General features: G+C 39.4%; 1 pseudogene; it reads right to left on the bottom strand.

Annotated features, from left to right (window-relative positions):
- Window positions 1-4,034: 4,034 nt before the first annotated feature.
- LOC114043845 lies at window positions 4,035-5,614 on the bottom strand (annotated as a pseudogene).
- Between the last annotated feature and the right edge of the window lie 11,072 nt (window positions 5,615-16,686).

Consider the following 16,686-nt stretch of genomic DNA (forward strand, 5'->3'; position numbering starts at 1 on the left):
ATCTCAGATAAGTTCCAGACATCTGCAGTAAGACCAGCATAACATCAAATGGTGCTAATAATCTTGAGATTATGTGCACATGTTAACTTTAAAGTTTTATTGACAACTTTGAGATGATTTGATATGTTAATGAACTAACCCCAGGTTGGCTTGGATAAGAGTTAGTCTGTCTCCCACCAAAACTTTATAAAAATGAGACCTTAAACTCCCGGTGCCCAGCACTCCTCCATCTCCATCTGAGTCCATGCAAGAGCTCTCAATTTTAACCCATGGTTACATGAATGATTCTTCTCGACTCTCCCCCTCCCCATTCTCTTTCCCACACTGACTGCCCTCCTTTACCACCCCATCCCCATTTCCACATTGACTGCTTCTATACCCCCACTCACCCATCACTTTTGCTACTTGTCTCTGTATTTTCTCTGCCGTTTTCCCTTACACTTCTGTGCTTTATTAAAATGGAACTGAAGCCTTTCTCCCTATTGTGGTCTTTCCCAGCAAGTACCCAAAGAAATGAACATGCTTGCTCCCATTTCACAATTTGATAAATTAATTAGCAATTCAAGTAGCTTAGAAGTATGGCTAAAGAGAGAAACTAGGGAGATATCCTTTTAGAAATAGTTGAGGCAGAAACAGAATTTCAGAGTTGGAAGGAACTTAGGCTTTATTGGAGGCAGTCTGATAATATGAAATGAGCCTTGACTAGAAGAAAGAGGACCTGAGTTCAAATCTTCCTTTTGACACTTAATACCTTTGTGACCTTGAGCAAGTTCCTGATCTTTTTATCATTTTGCAAGTTAAGTCAATAAGCATTTCTTAAGTGCCTACTATGTGCCAAGCACTGTGAAAAATGAAGGAGTTGGACTAAATGGCCTTAGAATTCCCTTCCTATGAGCCTATGATTGAGTTCAAACTACCTCTCAACAAGAATCAAATCTACAACCTCCTTGGCAAGTGATCATCCAGCTTCCATTTTCCCCAGGGATAGAGAAACCCATTACCTAGAAGGTAATGGGTCAATTCATTCCATTTTTGATCCATCTAATTGTTAAGAAGTTTTTCCTTTTATGGAACCAAAATTTGCTTCTCTGCAACACATCCATTATTCCTTGTACAAGTCTAATCCCTTATCCCTATGGTTGCCTTTCAAATACTTGAAGATGGCCATTCATTGTCCCAAATTGGTAAAGACTTAACCAGGGCTCCCCAGGGACATAATGATGGTTGGTTTCCTGTTTGTCACTTATGTTATCTGTTTCATGTATTTCACGTTCGACTAAGTAGACCACAATTCTCATCATCTTAGTGATGTGGAAAGAGTGCTGACTTGAGCAAGGGGATCTGGGTTCAAATCCAGTTTCTGACGCTTACTACATATACGATGTTGGGCAAGTCACTTAAACTCTCTGGGCTTCAATTTCCTCATTTATAAAATGAGGGGGTTATACTAGATACCTTCCAGCTCTACATCTATGATTCTGCAAAATGTAGGAACTTCAGCATATAGTAACATCTGAAATACAATCAAGGACCTAGAGCAGAAAAAAACGTCAAAGGCCATTTAATCCAATCCTCTCATTTTACAGATAGAGAAACTGAGACCCAGGAAGGACACGTGATTTGCTAAAGGTTACTCAGGGAGTAAACATAAGTGATGGAATTTGAACCCATGTCCTTTGCCTCTAGTGATCTTCAGGGAAGAAGACTATATTTTCCAAAAGATGGGTTTTATTGGAGAAGGATGAGGATACATTTTTCATAGTGCTCTGCAGGAAAGGAAAATCACAGACACTGATGACAGAGACTGTTTGTAGAAACAAGGATTGTGGCAATGCCACATACTGAGAAATTAAGAGAAGAGAGATGTGTATAAATTAGTGGAGACTGGCCCATGCTCTGAATAGAGATACAGGTGTGGATTAAGCTATCCATTTTTCCCATTTAGGAGTTTTGGAAGGGTTTCTCCTTCAGGCTACTCTGGTAGGAAAAAAGGAAATAGCTTATTTTTTATTGCTTTACTCAGATGGGGATTCTATTCCGATTCACAAATAAATGGTAAGGGAGTTAAATCTAGAACGGCTTATTTAGATATGAAAGGACTAGAAATGGTAAACCACTCCTATAGCTTGGCCAAGAAAACCACAAATGGAGTCACAAACAGTCAGAGGTGACTAAAGAGTCAAAAATGACTGAACAACAGCAAAGTACTTCTGTCCAATCTTATCTGCTTCCTCAGACCCATGGGCCATGCCAAGAATACCTGATGTTTCAGCAGGAATAAATTCCTGTCTGGTAGAAGTAGAACAAGATTTTAGCATCAAATGTCACTCCATTCCAGTTGCCATAAACTTAAGGAGAGCCTGCTGGATCTGAAAGGAGATAACCACAAATTCAGCGATGTTAGAATCTGTGCACTACAGTCTACAGCACCAATGGAGCTCTTCCTTCAGATAGGTTTGGGGATGTGTGGATTTCCATAGATGAGTGGATCTCCCAGGGGCTCAGCAGCAGATGTGAATCCCCAGCAAAGGGAAATTAGTTGAAGAGTCTCACATCAGTTACCTTTCAGTGTGGTCCAGAGAGCTTCCAGAGGCTTTTCTCAGAAGTAGAACCTGGAGAAGGAAGAAACAAGCAGCAGTCACAGAGGAAGCGAAGAGGCCTCAGTGTCTTGATAAATCTCTGGGGTATTTTTAAAAAGAGGCCATTGTTGACCTGAGCCAGAAACTGTATGCTGCCTAGACCAAGGGCAAATGGCAAAAAGCAATGAGCTCCAGTCTCTCAGAGCAGGGGACTTCACGAGAGTAGATCAGGGTTTCATCACTGGAGGAGTGAATTCCCTTCATGAGGGTTCCTGGTACATTATCTCTATCTTATTCCCTTTCCAATTTATAATGTGCATGTTTGTAGCAGAGTGTACAATTAGGTGGGGGTGGAGGTGGGCATGAGGAGTAATGTTCTATTGTAAATCTTATTGGTTATCTTAGAGGAAATGTTTTTGCTCAAGCTAATTTTATCATTTGGCTGGCTGGCTGAAAGGTAAATACCTCAGTGGGAGCTTGTGAGCTGTGATTGTAGGAATGCAAACCCAGAGAGTAACTTAAACTTGGAGTAGTCATTCTCAGAAAACCTAAGAGTTGGAGGGGAGCCCACCAAAGAGGTTCTGTGAAAGATTTATTTCAATTCATGTTATTTGCCCGAAAGTTCCCTGTTGTTGTTTTTTTTTTCATATTTTGTTTTGTTAAAAAGGCACTGCAACAGGTAATTTACCAAATGAAGTCAATCATAAATTTGAAACATCCCTGTGATCTGACTCTGAATACATGTGAATCCAGAGGTGGGTCACTCTCTTTACAGAGTTCTGGATTGATTAGTAGGGCCAAGTTATTAAACAAAGAGGTCAGTAGGGCATCCTGGTTAACCCATGGATGGAGGGCTGAGATATTTCAGGATTTGATTTGTGCATCTTTCTGCCCATTGAACTGGCTATTATATGTTGCAGAAAGCTATATCCTTACCTACTATTTCTTTTTTTAGTTTGTATATAGCTTATTTGTAGATATTTGTTTGATTGTTGTTTCTGGAGTTAGATCCTGAGCTTCTTGAGGTCAGGGACTGTCTTTTGCCTCTCTTTGTATCCCTAATGCATAGCACAGTGCCTGGCATATAGTAAGTGCTTAATAAATGTTTATTGACTGACTCACTGAAAGATCATTTACTTATTCATTCAACAAATATTTATTAGCTACCTTCCACGTTCATGCATTGTGTTAGGCACTGGGAACAAAAGAACAAAAGTGAATCATCCCTGTGCTTAAGCTGCTTATGTTCTAGTGGGGTAAAAGTTGAAAAGGGGGCTGGATCTGGAGTCAGAGGGCCTGGGTTCAAATTGTGGCCCTGCTGCTTAGCTCTTTGGTGACTTTAGGCAAGTCCCTTCTCTTCTTTTTTTTTTTCTTAATTCAAACCATTTATTGTCGGCCGTCCCAGGCCAAGGTCCTCTCCCTCCATCCCTCCCTCTCTTCCACGTGCTGCCCACAGCTCGATCTGACATTCCTCCGTCTCCCCTGGCACCAGGCACTGCTACGAGGTCTCCATCTTGTATCCGTGCTTCTCCAATTCAGCTCGTAACTGATTGGAGAAGTCATCCTTGACGTTGTCATCATCTCAATTATCTTCCCAAACATGTGCATCCTCTTCTACATCTAAACCAGCCCAGTCTTCAGCCGGGGACTCCTTGAACTCGTTGTCCTCCTTCAGGAGCCTCAGGTCCACTGGCTGCTTCTTTTCCAATGTGATGACTGCTGCCGCTGCTGCCGCCGTGCTCACTGCACCTCCCTTCTCTTCTTTTAGCCTCAGTTTCCTCATCTGTAAAATGAGGGGTTGGACTGCTCTAAATCTATGATTTCTGACACTCTGAAGTAAACACAAAACATGAAAATTAAATTTGAAGTCATTTTGGAGTGGGTGGGAAGGCACTAGAAAATGGAGAAGCAAGAAAGGTCTCCTGGAGGAGTTGCCCTTGGGTTGTACTCAAGAGGACATCAGGGATTCTAAGATATGGAAGCTATGAGCAGAACAGTAAGGAAATGTGGGAGAAACACGTTGGAAATCACGTAAGAGCAAAGACTGTGGCTAACAAATTTCTTTTAGAAAGAGGAAGGTAATTTCAGTTGCAGTGGGAGGTCATGGGAAGTCATGGGAAGGAAGTAAATTGTCTTGGTCAGGGTTTCTATCACCACTTTCATAAAAGGCAGCATCATATCATTGGAAAGAGGCTGTGATGAAATCTGATAATAACATCACTTAGCGTGAGAGGGAAATTGGTGGGGGTGGCAATGTCTGCCCCATCCTACCCCGCCTTCCAGGTCATTTCTTAGCCCTATCATACATTTTACATGAATGGGCATATTGACTGACATCACATTACAGTCGTAATCATCAGAAATCATGAGCAATTTTGTATGTTGAATGAGACACCTTGATTTCCCACTGGTCGGATGTGGAGCTCTGTCCGTTGAATTTACAGGTATGAATGAAAGCCTACGTCAATACTCAAACCTCCCTCAGGTGTGGGCATTATTCTAGCTTGGAAGGCAAATAAGTGTTCCTGAGTATGATTCACATCTACTGCTGGTAGGTGAGCTCTGAAACTATTTCCATCTCCTGGTTCTTCCAAAGTGGGCCTGCTTCATCCCCAACCAGCCTATCGTCTCTGTCTTTTCTTCTGGGACTGAGCCAAAACTGTCCAAGTGCTAGGAATTTTCTTAACTGAGGGCTCTGAGTTATTATGGTTTTAGGAGACAGAGATGAAGAAGAAGAGAATTCCAGGCATTGGGGACAGTAAGTGAAAATGCCTAGAGTTAAGAATCATATCTGGGAGTCTTCAAAGAAATAAATAGTATGGGAGAGAAAGACTGGTAGAAAGGAGGTGAGACTGCAAGAACCAAGCCCAGCAACAGAAATGGGGAAGTGGTGGCTCCAGCCCTGCCTGGGAAAGAATTAATGGCACAAGGGCAACATCCAAAAGGAGAAACTGAAAAGGAAAAACTTGAAAGAGGTCTGAGAGTGGCAGCAGAAAAGAGAGAGATTGACCTGGGCCATTGAGTCCTGCAAGCATCTCGGAACAGAAGATTTGGACTAAAAATGTTAGTTGTGCTCACCTTTTTAAGAACTAAGGGAAATTCTTCTAAAAGTTCAGCTGTTTCCCCAATTTCCCCTCCATGTTCTTGTCCAGTATGGATAATATAAGATACTCTACTTGATTTCTTTCCATAAATGATTACATATCCTGATTTTTTTGCCTTAAAAACTAAAAGTGACTGAAGGTTAACTAGAGATACCTAAAACTATAAATTATTACAAAGAGCCAAAACTGTCCAAGTGCTAGGAATTTTCTTAACTAGGGGCTCTGAGTTATTATGATTTTACTACCAACTTTTCATCTGATGTAAATTCCATAAAACAGCAGAGAAAGGGTCAATATGAACCTAAGGGCCATCATAATGTTGTTGTTCAGCTGTTTTTCAGTTGTGTCTGACTCTTTGTGACCTCATTTGGGGTTTTCATGGCAAAGATACTGGAGTGGTTTGCCATTTCCTTCTTCAGCTCATTTTACAGATGAGGAAACTGAGGCAAACAGGATTAAGTGACTTGCCCAGAGTTACACAGCTAATAAGTATCAGAGGCCTGATTTGAACTCAGGAAGATGAGTCTTTCTGACCCCAGGCCTGGCACTCTACCACTGTACCACATAACTATCCCCAGTGGCTGTCGTATTGCCAATGGACTAAAAATGAGTCAGCCATTGTAACAAATATGACTAATTAAATCTCTGTCTTTCTATGTGAGGAAGGAAAGGGGGAAGGGTAGAAACAGGCGAAGCTTAGATGTGATTCGGTTCTACTCTTTTCAGAAGGCATGAGGGAGCAGAAAAGTTCAAGTACCTTCTGTGGCCCTAGCCATCATTGCTAAGTAGTATTATATTAAAGTGAAGGTGAGCAAACATTGGGAAAAGGAATATGAGTTAACCGGAGTCCAGAAAGGTTGTCATTCACCCAAGGTCACATCGATAGTAAGCATCAGAGGTGGAATGTGAACTCAGGTCCTCTGGTTATGGTCATTGCTCTTTTCCTTGTTCCATGTATGTCCTTTGGACTTGAATAAAGGTATGTATGTTTATCCAATTTTCTGATGATGTAAATCTAGGAAGGAGAGTTAACACAGTGAATTACAGGACTTCAAAAGTTCTTGAAAGTTTAGAATGTTAGAATGAGTCAAACAAGATGAAATTTGATAAAGATAAACATAAAAGATTACACTTAGATTAAAAAATAAACTTCAAAAATACATGGTGGATTATGGGGAGAACAGTTTTTAAAAGCTAGAAGTTTCAGTTTATTATAAACCAAATTATATAAATATTATAAACTTACTATGAGCCAACAGTGCGCTGTATTACAACTGCAGACCAAGTCATACAGGGATCAATTGAAGAAATATTTAGCTTGAAGAAGATTTAGGACATGATAGTTGACTCACTTGAGGTCTTCAAGCAAAGCCTGGAATCATGTACTTTTCAGAGGGAATTCTTGTTAAGGTATAGGTTGGACTACATGATTCTGAGGTCCCTTACAATTCTGTGTGTTGAGGATTCTGAGATCTTTATGTTTTCTGTTGAGCTAAATATAATCTGATCTATAATTATTATTTTGCTACTAGATGACTTAGTGATATAAGGGCCAAATTCTGATATTCCTAAAGGAGACTTTGGGTGGGGGCAAAAGAACCAAATTCAAGTGTTCCCAAGGAGAACTCTGGGTAAGAGAATAAGCCAAAGAGATTCTATTAAGGAGTCTCTATGAATGAATTCTTGCCCTCTATGAGCACAATGGTTTTGCAATGAGTCCCAGGTTACATAGGTCTTTGGAGAGATAATTACATACAGAGGTTGTCTTTATTTTCTATGAGTTCTGTTCCAAAGTCTCTTTCTTTTTGTTTGAATTATCAATTTTGATTTTTGGGAACTGAGTGCTTGCCCTTGCATGTTAGTGAAAACATAGTGGAAGATGCCATATGGTGTATTACTAAGATATTTTGCTTGAGTATGGGTTGGGGCAGTTAAACCAGAGAGGTCAGAAATCCCCACAAATACCCCAAGACACTTAGTTCCGTGTGAAAAGTTCTGGTGCACGATTACATAAGCTTCCTTGGCATGACGTATTAAAACTATTAGTAAAGATAGCTACCTAGAAGGTTGGGCTATCGCTACAAAGGAAATTAGGAAACTTCCCATGGTGATCGCTCACTCTGTATCATTTCCTAGGACTATAGCCTACTGATGTTCCTCTTCTCTCTAAAATAGTCAAAAGTGTAGGTTATTCCATAAGCTATAAGCAAAATTCTAGATTACTCCTGGGGGTGGCCCAACTCTGTCCTTTGTCTCAAAAAAATTTTTTTTGTTGATATCTACTGCTTTTATGTCACTTAAATTCCCTTTCCCCTCCACTCACCTCGTTATAGAAATCATCATTTAGAAGAAAAAAAGCGGGAGGAAAACAATTCAGTAAAACTAATCAACCTATTTGAAAAAAGTCTGACATGCAGTATTCCACATACATAGTCTTTTGCCTCTGCAAAGAAATGGGGACTGGTACCTTGTCACATCTCTTCTTACAGACCAAGTTTGATCATTACAATTTTACAACATTCAATTTTGATTGTTTTTGTTTCTGTTTTCACTGTGGTGATCATTCCTGGTTCTGCTCACTTTACTTTGCATCAGTTCACATAAGCCCTCCCATGTTTTTCTGTATTCATCATTTCTTGTAGTACACTAATATTCTATTATATTTATGTACCACAACCTGTATATATGTATGTATATATGTATGTATACACACACACACATATCTACTTTGTTTCCAAAGCTTTGCTTCTTCAGAAAGGATGCTCAAATATTTTGGTGTTTATGGGACATTTCCTTTTGTCATTTGGCTCCTTAGGAGATACATACACACACGCGCGCACACACACACACACGCCTAGCAGTGGACAAGCTGGCTAATATGCGTATGTGTGTATATATACATTCACATATGTGTATATGTATGTACAGTGCATGTTATATAACAGACAAATAATGCATGTTCATTGATTTATTTTTCCTTTTTGGAATTGTTTCTCTTTGAGTTTTTAGAATTTTATTCTGTTTTTTTTAGAATTATATTGAATCCCTTTCTTGGCATAATTCCAAATTGTATTCTGAATGATAGGACCAATCTACATCTTCACCAATAAAGCATTAATATACTCATTATTCCACAAGCCCTCCAACACTATTTCAATGTTTCGTCATCTTTGTAAATTTTATGAATGTGATATGAAATTTCAGACTTATTTTGATTTGCAAGGTCAAGAGATTCAGATTCAGGTCCCCAGTATGGTGGGTGAACCCGCTCTAGAGGATCTATATAAGGATATGGACAGGAATGATTCAGCATGAGGAAGCATGACTGGCTAGTCACCTGCATAACCACACAGATCCACTGCCATTTTTGTAGAGAAGAGAAGGTAGTTAAGAGGTATAAAGATGAGGAGAGACTTAAACAGAGAGTCTACTTAAATGCTTTCTGAAGAGACTCCTTGTTTTATTTTGCGTCATGTCAACATGTAAATAATATTTAGATTCTTCGGGCTGATCTTTGTAAGTAGTTTTACGAAGGTTTAGAATTTGAGGTGGGATATAATAAGAGGTGCACAGGCTTGGAAAATACGGATAGGTCAGTATTGGAAGGAATACCCCCATCAATGAGTTTCCAGATCTAGCAGAGTAATTTTTTAAAAAGATTTTTATATCTTTAATTTTTACATCACTTACACTCCTCTATGTGCCCCCTACACTCCCCTCAGACAGCCATCCCTTATACCAAAGAAGAAAAAAAGAAGGAAATCAACAGTTTAGCAAAACTAATGAAGCTATTGAAAAAGCCTGACAATTTGTTCCACAATCACACCTCTCCACCTCTGCAAAGAAGTGGGGTGAGGTGAATTCTCCTCTCTCTTCTTTGTTCGTTTTAATCTCACAGCATTCAATTTCAACTATTTTGTTGTTGCTATTCTTTCCATTTGCATTTTTTTGGTCACATTGAAGTAATTTATATTCCCTGTTTCCCAGGACTGTTGTGAGGTAAGTGCTTAATGGATATTAGAGAGCTATCAAAATGTTTTTATTATTATTACAAAACACGAATTTTATTGTTATTACAAAACATGACCTCAGGGGCGAGGTAACTCACCAATCTGATGACAAATTATTCTGTTCTAAGTTTTATTACCTCATTTGTGAATTGATTGTAAGCAGGACAGCTTTGAAAGTTACATGATAAAGTTATTATATACTTAAAAAGAAAAGCAAGCTGCACATAATAAAGATTCACATTTTTATGTATAATCCATTTTTTTTCTCTTCTACATATATAGAAATGCTCATTTATTTGTTGCCAAGTTCAGAATTTAAAAACAACTGTTTAATAGTTCATGCTTTTCTCCTTAGACTTTGTTTTGGATACTTTGTAGTGGTTACTAAAAACATTTTCATACCCATGGCCTATTTACTTATGAGCTTGTCAGGTTTTTTAAACCGAAACAATAGCAGGCACAAAATACTGCCTTAGTTCCTGTTGTTAGATGCTTGAATAGTTTTACTGTTAATAAAAGAAAGAATTACTCAAGTGAGATGGTTAAAGTATCAAAAGCACAAATGGAAGGATAAGTATTTTATTTCTTACCCTCTATTTTGCTTTGACATTTTCAAATTAATTGTCTAGAAGGACCCCATTGCCCTCTGCACCTTTGTCCACAGGGGAGGTTCTGCAGATGTATGTGTCTACTAAGTTTTTTCTATAGCAATCTAGCAAAACAACTTATTTATTTATTTGTTTTTGTTTATTTATTTATTTATTATTTTTGCCTGTAGTTCTGAGAACTATCAATCCCTTTCAAGGGCCAAATGATGCATACCAGACGTTATCCAGAATGGGTATGACCTAGTGTAAATGTTATGGATAATACAGGAGTAGATGTTTAATAAGTGCTTGTTTTTTGATTGATTAGAGGACAGAAAATCTCTTCCTGATGTGTAGAATCACTAGGACAGGGGCAGCGAGGTGGCACAGTTGATGGAGCACCAGCCCTAGATTCAGGAGGACCTGAGTTTAAATCTGACCTCAGACATAATAACACTTTCTAGCTGTGTGACCCTGGGCAAGTCACTTAACCCCATTGCCTAGCCAAAAAAAAAAAAAAAAGGAAAAAAAAAAAGAATCACTAGGACAGAATATTGTCTACATTGTTAGTTGCAGGTATATTCCTAGGCTGGATGTTTTTGCTTAATTGCTTATTTTTTAACAACAGAGGGATCAATCTGGTAGGTTAGTGAGTTGTTTAATAAACAATCAAACTCACTATCTAATATGTATGTGTGAAATAATTGTGTCATAAAGACAATAGATATCAACAAAACCTATTTTAAGATTTTATATATGTGTGTGTGTATACACATAATACACATGTATATCCGTGTGTATGTATGTGTGTATATATACATATACATATATACATCCATATATGCGTGTGTATGTACATATGTATCCCCAAACTAGATTGTAAGCTCTTCAAGGCAAGTAACATCTTTGCATTTCCATCATTACATACTAGGCATGTTATATAACAGACAAATAATACTTGTTCATTGATTTATTTTTCCTTATTGGAAATGTTGCTCTTTGGGTTTTTAGAATTATATTCTTAATAACTTAAAATTTGGGGGAGGGGGGCAGTTGATTTCCACTGAGAGATTTTAATCAATTAATCAATAACATTTATTAAGTGCCTACTTTGTGCCAGGCACTGTATTGTCCTTTCTCTTCACCCTTGGAAATAATCTGTCTCTAAATCTAGGTTGTATCAGTCTATGTCTGGCTTTTCTCTCTTATTAATTGGAATTGTTAACTTTCACTGAAGGTTCTACTTCAGCCACCGTTTCTTCCTTATTGGTGAAGATAAGATCCAGATGAGCAGTTCCTCTTGTTTCTTGGTCTATCTTTTGAAGGCTGAAATTGTCTTTAAGACAAACCAATAAATTATTAGCTGCCCCACTGAGAGAGACAGAGACAGAGAGACAGAAAGGAAGAGACAGAGAGATGGAGAAAGAGAGAAAAGAGAAAAGAGAAGAAAGCAAGAGAGAGAAGAGAGAGGGAAGAAGGAGAGAAAGAGAGAGAGGGAGAAAGACAGAGAGCACAAAGAGCAGAGGAAGGAAGAAGAGAGAGGAGAGACAGAGAGAGAGACAGACTCCATTACTACTGTTGGCTCACATTTATACACACACACACATATATATACACATATATATATATACACACACATATTTATTTATTTATTGACTAGGCAATGGGGTTAAGTGACTTGCCCAGGGTCACACAGCTAGTAAGTGTTATGTGTCTGAGGTTGGATTTGAACTCAGGTCCTCCTGAATCCAGGGCTGGTACTCTATGCACTGTGCCACCTAGCTGCCCCAATTGGCTCACATTTATACAGTGCTCTAAGTTTTGCAAAGTATTTTACACTCGCTCTCATCAGATTCTCACAACAATTCTGTGAGTTAGATGATCCTACTCTCCTCATTTTATAAATGAGGGAACTGAGGCTCAGAAAGATGAAGTGACTTGCCAAGAGTTACAAAACTAGTATCTTTGGCAGAATTTGAACCCAGGTTTTCCTGGCTTCAAGTCTAGCATTTAATGACAACAAAAGAATTTATGTAGCATTTTAAAGTTTGCAAAACACTTTACAGATATTACCCACACTTGCAGCTAACTTATAGTTGTGTCTAACTATATCTCACACCACATTACCTCTCTCGTTTCCATGCTAGTCTTGTGATTTACTTCCCAAAATCATCTTCTATTTCTTTCTGTTTGGTGGTCTGATGAAAATATCACTTCTATTTCTGCTTCCATGGATCTTACCCAAATGCCCTCAATTAAGTGCAACGAATAGTTGTTAAGCATGTACTATGTAAAAAGCACAGTCCTTGGCCCTGGGAAGAAAAGTGAAGACTGCATGTATGCAGCTAAAAAAAGGACATAGGTTCAGAACTGGAAGGGACCTTAGAGCTCCTATTGACTCATTATATAGATGAGGAAACTGAGTCCTGTAGAAATAAGGTGACATCCTAGGTCATACAACTAATAAGTGGCAGAACCAGGGCTCAGCTCCATGTCTTTTGACTCTGATTTCACTGGTCTTTCCATTATACCATGTTGCAACAAGTATGGTGATATAATTACCCCGTAACATTAAAAGCATTCCAGAAGTCACAGAGACAGCTTCTGTTCCATCACACCTCTCCTTTTCGCCAAATTCAACTGCCCTTTCTCAGTACACTCAGTTCACAACAACATATGATATTGTTGGCTAGATTCTATCTCTTAAAACATTTTCTTTTCTTGGCTTCTAGAACAATTCATTTCCCAGATGTTACAACTAACTCTTGCCATTAAAAACAAATGCTGTTTTCTTTATTTTACCCTTCTTTTGGATGGCTAGGGGAGCCCAGATAACAGAATATCACAAATGATTGACTTGATACAAGCAAGTCAAGCCAAGCCAACATTTGTTACATTTATTAAGCACCTACTATGTGCCAGGCACTTTGCTAAGTGCTGAGTATACAAAGGAAAGGCAAAAACAGTTCTTGACCTAAAGGAGCTCATGATCTAATGGGGAGCTCACCATTTAATGAGGAAGGTTTAAAGAGTAGATTTACTTATAGTTATCAAAGATAGGGCCAGGATCTTCCTTTTTCTTCATGGGGAGGAGACTTGAGTATTGGTAAGTACTGGTTGGTAGTGGATATTCTGCCAGGTGTGACAAGGTGATAGCCCTCCCCCTTTCTCCCTTCTGGTACTTTGTGTATGTTTTTGGGGGAAAGCCAGGGACTTTGTCACCAGTTCAAAGCCTTCTATTATGCATGAAACGAAAGAACTTTGATGCTGTCCATGCCTATGCGGTGGAGGATACTTGAACAACAATATCCAAGTTCCCATGTGGCTTGAATTTCCAGCTGCACCACAGCCTAGAGGCTTACTTCTCGGAAATCTATGTGTATCACAGAGCCGGTTATTTACCGTATCATGTAGACAGGCCTGGATGTATCCTACCAAAGCCCCTTAACTGTGCATGTCCTTGAAGTCTGAGAATACAGCCTTCTCACAGAATCATAGAATTTCAGAGTGGAAACGGAAGTTAGTGGCCAGCACATCCAACACACACCTAAAAAAATTTCTGCACAATATTTCTGATAAGTGATCCTATATTTGTGCTGTATACCCTTTTCAGTTGAAAGGGCTTGAAAAAATAGAATGTAGCTATCGAGTCTTCTTCTGGATTTCTCTGTCTCTGTCTCTGTCTCTCTTGCTCTCTGTATCTCTCTGTTTCTGTCTCCCCCCATATGAACATATATGTGCATGTATCTATGTGTGTATATGTGTACGTGTGTATATATACATGCATGTGTATGTATGTATAGCACGTATATGTATATATGTACATGTATGTGCGCGCACACGCACACACACACACCCCCTAGTTCTTTCATTTGGCATGACTTCAAGTCCTCTTACCAATCTTGTCATCTTGTCACCTTCCTCTGGTCCCACTCCAGCTTTTTAGTGACCTTTCTACACCCTTCCTAGTTATGTATGTCTCTGCCCAGTTGCTTCTAGCAATTTCCTGCCAATGCAAATAGTGACTACCCTGAGCTGTTACATGGGGAAAAGGTCTTTCTCAATCAATCAATCAACAGGCACTTATTAAACATGTACTATGTGCCAGGTACTGTGTTAAATGCTGAGGATACAAAGAAAAGCAAAAACATTCCCTGCCCTTGAAGAACCTATATTTTAATGTGGGGGACAATAGGCCCACAAATAAATATATGTGAAATACATACATTTTATGTATCTGTATCTACAAAGTAAGGTAAACTTAGAGGGGATGACACTAGCAGCTAGCAGCTAAGTGATTGAGTAAGGCCTCTAGCTGAAAGGGGCATTTGAGTTGAGTCTTGAAGGAAGGCAGGGATTCTAAGAGGTAGAAGTGAGGAGGGAGAGCATTCCAGACATGGGGCACAGCCTGTGCAAAGGCTTGGAGAGGGGAGGAGAGTCATGTGTGAAGAATAGCAAATAGGCCCATATGACTGGACCATAGAATGCATGGAAGGGAGTAAGTAGTGTGTAAGAAGACTAGAGTGTTTGGGAGGAGACAGGTTGGAAAGAGCTTTAAATGCCAGACAGAAAACTGTGTTTGATCTTAGAGGCAATAGGGAGCTACTATGTAGGTCTTCAGAGGAAATTAAACTTCCAGTCAATTTTCACCTATTCTTCCTATTCTCTCCCCTTACTACTTATCAGACACTTTCATTCTCTTTTCTTTGCTCAACCATCTATAGTCTGGCTCCCACATACCTTTTCAGACTTAGTTCATGTTACTTGCTTTCACACACTTTGTCTTCCAGCTTAAGTGACCTGCTAGCTATTTCCTTGACATTCCATCTCCTATCTGCATGCCTCAGCCCAGGCTGTCCTGTCCGTCTCTCCCACCTTACTTCCCCAATTCCTACTGGAATGTTCCTCACATTTGACTCTCCTCACATCTCCAGGCCTTTGCAATGGCCGTACCCTATGCCTGGTATGCACTCCATCCCCACCTCTGCCTATGGGAATCCAAGTTTCCTTCAAGACTCAAGTCTCAGCCCTACTCTTCCTCCTCAAATTATCATCAAATATTTACTTGTCTGCAGACATGTTGTTATCTTCCAGTAGTATTTAACCTCTGGGAAGGCAACGACTGCTTGATTTTTGTCTTTGTTTCTCCCATTGCCTTACATATAGTATGTGCTTAATAAATGTTTTTAATTGAATTGCAATTAGTGATGTGGCAGTTAGAAAAAAAAAACTCATGTAAGTCATTCAGTAGGCATTTATTAAGGGTCTACTATGTGTCAGGCACTGTGCTAAGTCATGGGGGTACTTCAGAAAGGCAAAAGACAGTTCTTGCCTTCCAGGGGCTTACAATCAAATGGAGGATATAATTCAATTAAATCAATATTTATTAAGTACCTACTATGTGCCAGGCACTGTGGCTTAGTGCTAGGAATATGAAAAGAGTCAAAGGACAGTTTTTTCCTGCCTTTCCTGCTAATGTGTGTCTAATATGGGAGAAAACATGCGAACCACTAAGTATGTGATATTAAGTAGCATTAAAATAAATAGAGCACCCAAATACAGACCTCCAGATTGATGGAGATCATAGTCTCACTAGATCCTCTGCTCTGGCAGGACCACAGCTGGAATATTTTGTCAGTTCTGAGTGCCACTTTTCATGTAGACCACTGATAAGCTGCAGCACATACAAACGAGGGCAAAGAGGCTGGAGTAGGTACTTGAAAGCATGTCGCCCCAGAATAATCTATTATAAGAACTAAGGTTATTTACACTGTAAGGGGAAGATTTGGAAGGGAACTGATAAGCTTTTCCTCAAACATTTTGTTTTTGGCTACGCATTGGGGTTAAGTGACTTGCCCAGGGTCACACAGCTAGTAAGCGTCAAGTGTCTGAGGCTGGATTTGAACTCAGGTACTCCTGACCTTAGGGCCATTGCTCTATCCACTGCACCACCTTGCTGCCCCTTTCTTCAAACATTTGTAGAGCTTTCGTGGGGAAAAGAAATCAGGCTTACTTTGTTTGGATTTTCCTACACCAATCCACTCTCCATTCAGCCACTAAAGTGATTTTACTAAAGTGCAGATGTGATCATGATTATAGCTTCCTATAAACTCATATAAACTTCCTATAAAACTCCAGTGACTTCCTATGGCTTCCAGGAGCAGATACAAAATACTTCGTTTGGCATTCAAAGCCCTTCATAATCTAGCTCCCTACTAGCTTTCCAGTCTTCTTACACCTTGCTGTCTGATACACACTCTGAACCAGCGACATTGGCCTCTTGGTTGTTCCATGAATGAGACACTCCACCACTTGGCTCTGGGCATTTTCTCTGGTTGTCCTCCATATCTGGAATGCTCTTCCTATTCTATTCTGACTACTGACCTTCCTGGCTTCCTTTAAGTAC

This window comes from Vombatus ursinus, unplaced genomic scaffold (genome assembly GCF_900497805.2).
Source record: "Vombatus ursinus unplaced genomic scaffold, bare-nosed wombat genome assembly UNPS02014770.1, whole genome shotgun sequence".
Classification (NCBI taxonomy): Eukaryota; Metazoa; Chordata; class Mammalia; order Diprotodontia; family Vombatidae; genus Vombatus; species Vombatus ursinus.